The sequence below is a fragment of the Rattus rattus genome, chromosome 2, assembly GCF_011064425.1.
Source record: "Rattus rattus isolate New Zealand chromosome 2, Rrattus_CSIRO_v1, whole genome shotgun sequence".
Taxonomy (NCBI): Eukaryota; Metazoa; Chordata; class Mammalia; order Rodentia; family Muridae; genus Rattus; species Rattus rattus.
This window is the reverse complement of record NC_046155.1, coordinates 32,485,157-32,493,806: the sequence shown is the minus strand read 5'-3', so window position 1 is coordinate 32,493,806 and position 8,650 is coordinate 32,485,157. Positions and strand designations below refer to the sequence as shown.

The 8,650-nt window shown below is 46.2% G+C and overlaps 1 pseudogene; it reads left to right on the top strand.

The window, feature by feature from the left end:
• Positions 1-2,105: 2,105 nt before the first annotated feature.
• On the top strand, positions 2,106-8,373 carry LOC116893051 (annotated as a pseudogene).
• Positions 8,374-8,650: the final 277 nt, after the last annotated feature.

Genomic DNA, 8,650 nt, shown 5'->3' with positions numbered 1-8,650 from the left:
TAATTAAGTAGAAAGAGAAGCCACCCAGCGCTAAGCTAATTAAATCTCCCTGGAAGCCTCTGGCTTCTGAACTCAACCTGTTCCTTCCTGATCCTAAATTCCCGCAGGCTGAAGGTGGAGGCTGGGATGGGGGCGTGGGGAGGTGCTACAATGTTAAAAATCCTACAAGGCTGACTAGCCAAATGTCCGGTGACTGGGGAGAGCTGGAATGTTGCAGATCCCAACCTAAACAATCTTGTCTCTAGTCTTTTTAAATAGCCATCCATGGTCCACCTCTGTGTTTGATCTAAAACCAATCCTTGTAACTATTAGGCAAATTCTTTTGGAATAGACAGTCTAGACCCCTACTTGGACCTTCTACTACTCCAAAGGCCAATAATGACATTATCATATTTGTGGCCATAAAAGAACGAATGCCTTGAGTATAGCTTTCTTGCCCTGCTACTATAATAGATTTCATGTAACCATTTCTGCACTGGAACATGATATGTGGGGAAGGCAGAACCGGTGTTTCCAGGCTGAGCTCACTGTGGTTGGGCTCCAGAATAAACTTTGATTCCACTGGACATGAGAACTGTTTTGCATCCACACTGTGATCAATGTGCTGCTAAACGTCAGTGGACATAGGCTCGATGCTCAGGTCTACTGCTAAGGGACATTGCCTTCACTTCCCCCTAAGCACAGTATGCAAATAGGCAATAAGAATATGCTTAAAAGTTCTGAACTATTTATCAGAGAAGGAGATAGGCATTAAAAGAGACCCTGCAGGGAAGCCTAGTTTGAATTACTCTCCTCAGTAGGGGGATAGCTAGTGCTGTGGTTTGAATGTAACTCTCACAGTCACTTGTCTGAATACTTGGTTCCCAGCTGATGTTTGGGAGAGCTGCACACCCTGTGTGAGATAAAACCCCTTTCAAGGAAGTGGTTAACAGGGCTAGGCTTGAGATTTTATACCCAAGCCTCACCTTTTGCTTATGTTCTGCCGCCTGTATGTGCAAATACTGTGACCGGCTTCCTGCTCCTACCGCTGTGCCTTCTCTGCTTGCTACCCTGTCTTCCTCACCATGATGGACCATATCACTCTGGAACTGTTAGCCAAAATACCTGAAATTTCTGCTACATTGTTTGTCTTAGTTAGGGTTTCTTTGCTATGGTAAAACCCGTGGCTAAAAGCTACTTGGGGAGGAAAGAGTTATTTCCGCTTACAACTTGCAGGCTATACCCATCACTGAGGGAATTCAGAGCAGGAATCTGGAGGCAGGAACTGATGCAGAGGCCAGAGAGGAACAGTGCTTACTGGCTTGCTCTCCATGGCTTGCTCAGCCTGCTTTCTCATGCCCATCCAGGACCACCTGCTCAGAGGTCAGCCCTGTCTGCAATGGGCTGGACCCTCCCACATCAACCATTAATCAAGAGAATGCCCTACAGACTCGCCCACAGGCATATTTTATGAAGGCGTTTTCTCAAATGAGAGTACTCTTCCCAAATGGCCCTAGCTTGTGTCAGGTTGACACAAAGCTAGCCAGCACAGTTGATCTTGTCCAGATATTTTATCCTAGCGTCAAGAAAATAACTCTGTCATCTGGGTTAATAAAGTGTGTACCATGCAAGTGGAAGGCCTCTGTTCAAACCTCATGAGAGACAGATATGGTGATGTGGACTTGTAATTCCATGGCTGGGGAAGTGGACAGGCAGATCCCTGGGGCTCACTGGCCAGCCAGCCTACCCTAATCGGGTGAGCCGTATGCTCGTGAGAGACTCTGTCTCAAAAACACAAGCTCAGTGTTAGCTATCAGTGAAGGACCCCTGGGGTTTTCCTCTGGCCTCCATACACGGGCATGTGCACCTTCCCCAGTGAAAACCAAACCAATATACATAAATTAACTGTTAATTAATTTTCAGAAACAAATGGACTCCATGGTCCAAGCGTTTCCTTTTCCTTTCCAAGGTGCAACCATCCGGTGACAGAGAGTCTGAGTTGAACAAATGGTTGAAGAGGAAGCGGGAAGGGAAGAAAGAAGAACATTGGAGGAGCAGTTCCTCCATGTCTAAAGTCCAGTGCTGCTGGCACCTAAGGAGACGGTAACATTTCACATTCTTGACCAATGTGTCCCGCAGGCAACTTCAAGTCAAGCAGCCTGCTCATCCCAGCTGAACTGAGAAGGCCGGACAAGTTATGCCAATTGGTACCCAAGCTTGCTTAGTGGGCAAATACAGCGCTGGCTATCAACTGGTCCTGCCAACAAGGCTGGCCCTTCAGTCAGGATGCAATACCACCTTCTGGTGCTTTCAAGCTTTCTCGCTCACCTCCAAAGAAGACCCCTGTCTTTGGAGAAGCTTGAGAAAGCCTGAGCTCCCTTCCATCTAAGGGTACAAAGAGGTAGCAATTATCTGAGAATTGGCAATATGGGTCCATTGTAGAAACACTGCTGAGGGAAAGCAAAGAGACACCCAAGATCTCAGGCAGAATGCTGAAACGGAGAGCTGTAGAGGAAACAAACCTGTGTGATAGCTGGGAAGTCAGTAGCTGCCTGAGAGAGCAGGCTCTAGAGAGCCGACGACAGAAGAGCAAGAAAGGCCTTTGTGTTGTCATGGAAACACCACATCTCATGAAATTATGCATTGAAGTGGGAAATTTTTCATGTGTCTAAATTATGGTTCAGTGAAACCCAAAGCAAATAAATTTTACTGTTTTACTAAATTGTCTTGGAGAAATGTTGCCTTTAAAAATCTGCATTTAACTGACCCGGATTGTCTGTTTTAATAGAGAAGAATGTCTTTATGAAAGAAAATTTGTACTTAGAGAATTTCAATGGTCTGTCTGAGAACGATTTAGAATAAAAAGAGATCAAGGGAAAAACAAGGGCAAATTCTAACAGCACACAAATCACTATAACGTTCTGTTGCTCCTAGTGGTAGGAACTCAAATTTCAGTACATTCATTCATTCACCAAGTGGTCACCAACCATTCAGGCAAAAGGAACCTGCTCTTGGTAGACCAAAGGTCATATGTTAGCAAGTTCGTGTTCAATGTAAGGACTCTTCTGTATGGCATATACTAGTCAGAGGGCAGGAGATAGTGACACAAAAGGTAGACTAAGTCCTTGCCTTGACCATGCTCACCCCCTAGTCTAAGACCCTATAGCAAACAGCCAAATTAACAAAAAGCAATCCCAATTGTGATAAGACATTAATGAACTAAACAATTGATAACTTGCTTGAGGTACAGAAGAAATAAGGGGTCCAGAAAAGGCAAGATAGGTACAGCATCAGAAGGTCACTCCAGATAAAGGGATTGGGAGGTTGGACATTGTGAGATGGAGTGAGAATCCTGACAAGGCCATGCTGAATGGGGGGTGTGGACTTATATTTTTCAAAAGCCACTTTAATAAGGGTTCTTAAATGCTTCAACTTCTCTTATAGCTCACTGACCAAAGATAGGGGAGGAAGATGGCTAAGAGGACAAAGGGGATGTGGACCTGTTTAGAAGTAATTCTTCAGGGAGATTCCAATCTCTGTTGTCTGCGGTCCAGTCCAGTAGCAAAACACCAAACACGAATCAGCAGTAACAGCACAGAAACTGTGAGGCTCCTCCAACCGGCAAGAAGTTCTTTGGTCCTCTTTTCTCTACAAAGTTACCACAAGTAAAGATGAGAAGAAAGCAAGGCTAAGCAGTGTAAGAGTATCTGCCATTCACTGATGGTTGGGTTGTTACATGTTTTCCAAGCATCACATGTCCTCCCAAGTGTCCACTCCAGCGAAACGTCGCATTCCCTTTCACCAGGCAGCTTCCAGAAAGACACCGCGTCCCTTCTCAGCAAAACATCATCTCATAAGACGGCTTCCAGGAAAACATCACACGACACAACCGAGTCTCCAAGGAAACCAGAAATTCCCACTTCAGAGGGGACTCGTGACAAGCCGGGTTCCGAGAAGTGACAAAAGTGATCTGTGTAGGGACTCAAGGAGTCTGATGAGGAGTTTATTCTAAATCACAAGAAGGTCACTGAAGGAGTCACTGCTCCAGTTTATGCTCCAGAGTGGGGCCAGCCAAGTGGCTCCGAGTTAGGGAAAGGCTCTTACTGCCAAGCCTGACTACCTGAGTTTGATCCCAGAGCACATATGATGGGAAGATAGAACTGATTCTCACAGATTGTCCTCTGATGTCCATAAGTGTGCTGAAGTACATGCATGCCCATTCATACACACACACACACACACACACACACACACACACACACACACACACAGAGGCAAAAATAATTAAAAAAAAACATTCAATAAAAGAATCTACATTTTATTTTCTCAAACACCTATGAGGTTGCTCAGATCCTAAACCTAGAAAGGCTTTGTGTATCTTCTGTCTACATACATGTATAGCAAAATAAACACAGTAAATAAAGTATTTATAGCTTTATTTAGTTGATCAGTTCAAAGTATTGTTGATTGAACAATGATATCCATTTTGTGATGTGCCTGGTTTTACTGACTCTTTTGTCAATTCTTCAGGTCTGCCTTCATTTCCTCCTTCCTGTCTCTTTCAATTTCCTACCTAGAATGTTTGAAAACAAATACTGTGAAGCATGAAGAGATACGATGAACACTTTTACTGGGAAGAAACGAACCTTCCAAACACGTTTGCAGCCCATGTTTGCAGCAGCCACAGAGTAGTGGGGTTAACATCTGGACATGATGTGGTGTCCGGCGTGCAGAACAGATGTTGCATTCCCTAAGTTTTCCCACGTATTTATTATACATGATAGCCCTATCTATACAGGGCAGTGGTGCTTTGGGAATAGGCTGATGCATTTCCTGCAGCAAGCTGATGCCTACAAATGGGCTATTGAGTCGGCTCCAATCCATGTCAGAAGAGAAGGTTACAAATGCCATTTGTTTGTTTTCATTCAAGACCATCAAGTTCAATTTACCCCTGAGAAGGCCATCTCCTTGCCCCATCCAATTTCCCTACCTAGAATGCTCTGCGATTGCATGCACCCATCTTATGAGGCATAGGTCAGTTTCACATCATCTGTACAGTGTCCCTTGATCGGAACCATTTGGTCTGGAAGCATCTAAGCAACATCTACTCATGCCACCATTCGCCTTGCCATCATCAGCAACTGTTGGGCAGAGTCACCATATGAATGTCACCTCTTTCAGTCCCACACTCACCAACCGCAGAGATGGTGCTTAGCAGGCTCTACCAATCCTCTAGAGACCATGCCATGGGCCTTCACGGGTTATGTTACCAGAATAGCCAAGCTGATTCATAGAACAGCCTGACTGCTTTGGGAGCCTTGCTTTGGGAACCTTGCTTTGCTCTTGCAGAATGGGACATAGGAAATGGGACAGAGAAATAAGAAAAGAAAAACGAAGCCTAAGTTAAGAAGATGGGGATAGGGGGCTGGAGAGATAGCTCAGCAGTTGAGAGCACTGACTGCTCTTCCAGAGGTCCTGAGTTCAATTCCCAGCAACCACATAGTGGCTCACAACCATCTATAATGGGATCTGATGCCCTCTTCTGGTGTGTCTGAAGACAGCTACAGTGTACTTATATATAATAATAAATAAATAAATCTTTTAAAAAAAAGAAGAAGAAGATGGGGATGAGTCAAGTTGGAATGAGATGGGGAAAAACTTGACTGTAGGGTCTGGTGTCTAGTTCTTCTCGTGGCCCAGTGAGGCTTCTCTTTTGGCCCTTCCTTCCCACTGACCACTCGTCAGCCAGCTTGCACATCTCCTCTAGAAGCACAGCTTAAGAATGGGTTCGGTCCCCAGCTCCGAAAAAAAAAGAACCAAAAAAAAAAAAAAAAAAAGAATGCATCCCTAGTGGTCAGCCTGGTGACCCCATTCTAAGCACTTTTCTAGGCACAGAGGTGAGGTATGCTGGAATCGGGCTCCCTTTGGCTTGTCTTACCCAGGGTGGTTCTTCTGGGCTCTGATGGTTCACCCTGCTTTCCATCCTCTAGGAGTAACTCCAGATCACCAGCTTCATGAGTGGTGATGACTGTGGACAGAGACCAAATGCCTTGTCACTACTTCCAGCCCTTTTGAAAACAGAGGACAGGTCTGATTCAAGCTGCAGGACAGTCTGATGCTTGGGTGGGGCCCGTCTTGCCCAAAGCATGCTAATGACCTGTAGGGGACAGTATTGTCCCATACCACATGTTTCTCTACCTGTATTTCAAGGCTTGGCTCTGCTCTAATGTCACCAAACTGCAATGCATCTGCAGTTTCCAAATAATTTACACAATATTAAGTTACTTAAAAGGTAAAGAAATTGGGAGGGATGATATGAAAATGCTCACGAAAGTGATTACTATAAAATGTAAAATTGGCCTCTATTCAGACTGATCTCTAAATCCTTTTTTCCATTTTTTCTTTTATTGAAAATAGATTCTAAAAAAAAAATAAAAATAAAAAAGATTCTTTCCTCATACATTCTATCCTGATTGTAGTTTCCAGTCCTTCTCTCTACTCCTTCCAGCCCCACTCCCCCAATACCTTTCTGACTCTCATAAGAAATGAAAAGACTTCTAAGAGACGACAACCAAACGTGACAAAATAAAATATAAGATAAAACAAAACCCATCATATTGAAATTGGGCATGGCAACCCAGCAGGAGGAAAAGAGTCCCAAGAGCAGGCACGAGAATCGGAAGACCCACTTGTTCAAACACTCTCGAATCCCATAAAAATACTAAACCAGGGAAACAAGAAGCCCGTGTCTGCAGAGCGGGTATTTAGGCTAGGAGGGGCAGCCTTTGGATCCTGCAGCACTGCCGCAATGGCAGAGCCCCTGGCCAGCTTGTAGAAGTTTTCTGGGACAAGTCATCGCCTGAGGAGATCCTAAAAGACTGGATAGACTTCAAGGGTTATCTGGCCAGCAAGCGCCAAGTACTTATGGAAACCATCAACCGGCTGCTGCAGTCTGCCAGTAAAGAACCCAGGTTCGCCTGGGCAGCGGTGGCAAATGCCTTTGAACCCAGAGCTTGGAGACAGAGGCAGGCGGATCTCTGTGTGTTTCAGGTAGTCCTGGTTTACAGACTGAGCTCTAGGACAGCCAGGGCTACACAAAGAAACACTGTCTCGAAACAAAACAAAACAAAAGAAAATAAAACAAAACAAAACAAAAACAAAACACAAGAAGACTCGGGCTTTGTAGTTTATTGTGCCGGGTGTAGTTCCAGTCTCTGCTCAGTGCTGGGTTCTGGGTGTGATGACCCGAATCCTTCCGCCAGGAGGATAATTTCTTCTGTAGAGAGCTGTAGTTAACAATGAGAAAGTAAAGACAGCCTCTAGGCTGTGCTCGCTCGTCCCTAACTCTTTCTGGCCTTGTGGAAGTAAACGAGTTGCAGCTCGCAGCAGAGTCCTTAATCCGCGAGGAGGTGCGATCTGTCCAGGAACACCTGGTCTACCACAGTGACAGCCGGCTCTCAGTTCAGGTCACCAGCAAGAAGCCAAACTTTGAAGTGGATTCTTCTAGCCCCCTTAAGCCTTTCATCAACATAAAGGCTTTTTTATTGGATTTTTTAAATTTTACATTTCAAATGTTATCCTTTTCCCCCTTTCCCATTCAGTTTCCCATCCATAACTCCTTTATTCCATCCCCCACTTCTTCTATGAGGGTGTTCCCCCACCCATTCCTCCACCCTTTCCCGCCTCCCTGACATTCCCCTACACTGGGGCATCGAGCCTTGGTAGGACCAAAGGCTTCTCCTCCCATTGGTGCCCAACAAGGCCATCCTCTGCTACATATGCAGCTGGAGCCATGGGTCTGTCCCTGTGTACTCTTTGGGTGGTGGTTTAGTCCCTAGGAGCTCTGGTTGGTTGGCATTGTTGTTCTTATGGGGTTGCAAACCCCTTCAGCTCCTTCAATCCTTTCTCTAACTCCTCCATTGGGGACCCCGTTCTCATTTCAATGGTTGGCTGCTAGCATTTGCTTCTGTATATGTCACGCTGTATTTGTCATGCTCTGGCAGAGCCCCTCAGGAGACAGCTGTAGCGAAGCCCGTGGTGGATCCTGCTGCTGCCAAGCTCTGGACCCTCTTAGCCAATGACTTGGAGGATGACAACATGGATCCAATTGACTCAGATGAGCTGCTTAGATCCAGAAGATTTGAAGAAGCCCCATCCGGCCTCCCTGAAGGCTCCTTCAGGTGGAGAAAATGGAGTAAAGAGGAAAGCCTATAAGAACGGCACCTGCGGCCTTGCAGAAGAACTGGAAAGAATCAAAAGCGCAAAGCATCCGCCTGTGGAAATTGCCACTTGGGTGGCGCTTTCAACCCAGCCAACTGCCCCTACCTGGAGATGCTAGCCTTCAAGCCTGGAGAACAGGTGCTCCTGAGTAATAGCAATCTCCAGGATGCCTAGGGGGAACCTCAAGCATACATACCTCCTCCTCCCTTCCCCTCCCCTCCCTCCCCTCCCCTCCCTCTCCTCCTTCCCCTTTCTCTCCCCACCTTTTCCTCCTCCCCTCCTCCTCCCCCTTCCTCCCCTACCTCCCCCACCTTCTACTCTTTCTCCTCTTTCTCCTCCTCCTCCCTCCCCCCCCCTCCCCCTTCCTCCCCCCCTCCCCCCCACCTTCTCCTCTTTCTCCTCTTCCTCCTCCTCCTCTCCCCTCCCTTCCCCTTCCTCTGCTTCTTCCTCC